The sequence below is a fragment of the Triticum aestivum genome, chromosome 3B (assembly GCF_018294505.1).
Source record: "Triticum aestivum cultivar Chinese Spring chromosome 3B, IWGSC CS RefSeq v2.1, whole genome shotgun sequence".
In the NCBI taxonomy this organism is placed as follows: Eukaryota; Viridiplantae; Streptophyta; class Magnoliopsida; order Poales; family Poaceae; genus Triticum; species Triticum aestivum.
This window is the reverse complement of record NC_057801.1, coordinates 54944304-54945488: the sequence shown is the minus strand read 5'-3', so window position 1 is coordinate 54945488 and position 1185 is coordinate 54944304. Positions and strand designations below refer to the sequence as shown.

Genomic DNA, 1185 nt, shown 5'->3' with positions numbered 1-1185 from the left:
ATGCATCAAATAATATCGATTTCATAGCGTTAATGTTGATATCTTTTCCTACAAAGCTAGTCAAACTTTACAAAGTCTAGGACCAAAAGGAGCTCCCGTCCCCAACAGGCCACAAAGTGGAGGCGCGGAAGATGGGACCAAGACCGGAGTCGCAACCCGGCGATGCCAAGCTTGAGAAGGATACGATTGTGGATGATGCTAAGGAATTGCTAAATTACGTATACATCTTTGCATTCACTGTGCAACCTTACCTAAGGAAATAACTCAACCACATCAGATGTAAAGTAAAACGAAAGCATAGTGATATTCGTGAGTTTGAGACCTAGCTTGTATTATATGTAATTTCTTGTCGACATTGCGATCAAACGTCAAGATGGCCGAGTTGGTCTAAGGCGCCAGTTTCAGGTACTGGTCCGAAAGTGCGTGGGTTCAAATCCCACTCTTGACATATATTTTTTTTTCTTCATTTTCTTGTTTAAATAGTCCATCCGTCTTCTAACTTTACGTCCCCACAGCCACAGGTGTAGGACATAAGCTGCTGAACACACGGTCAAATGGAGTAGCTTAGCTTATAGGGTATGACGCGAACCAACCAAAGTCTGTGTGTTGCACTGATAAACAAATCAGAGTCCAGTGGAGTTGCGTTAGTTCATGCTTCATATAAAGATCGGCAGACAGAGAATTCAGACTGAACCACAAAGCATCTGAACCCGTCTGTACAGAAACATTAGACATGGAATCCAGTAACAGCAGATGGATATACGGACTCGGCAGTAGGAGATTACGAAGCTGACAAGCTGTAGCTATCCCTAAAAAAATAAGACAAGCTGTAGGTTCACGTGCCAACAAGCTGCCAGGAGAAAAAAAGTTCAAAATTACTAATTCTGGGAAAGCTGTAGGTTCACGTGCCGAATTCCCAGAATTACTTTCAGTAGTACAAGTGAGGCAGAGTGCTCCACGAAATTACGAGGATTCAAACTTGGCGAGCTCGCCGGGAAAGGGAGGGTCCGGATCTCCGGGGGAGAGAAGGGGAGGAAGAAGAGAGGCGAGGGCCATTGCCACTGGACCGGAGGCGATGATGGGAAGGAAAGCTATGAAGGTAGGGTTGGCTCAGGGTTGGAGAAGGGAACACAATACCAGATCATCTTCAATATTGGCTTAGAAAAAGCAATGGAATATCCTACA

At 44.7% G+C, this 1185-nt stretch overlaps 1 non-coding gene across 1 annotated transcript; it reads left to right on the top strand.

Annotated features, from left to right (window-relative positions):
* The first annotated feature begins 367 nt into the window (after positions 1 to 367).
* TRNAL-CAG (transfer RNA leucine (anticodon CAG)) lies at positions 368 to 448 on the top strand. The gene has a single exon. It is a non-coding gene; the product is annotated as a tRNA-Leu (tRNA).
* Positions 449 to 1185: the final 737 nt, after the last annotated feature.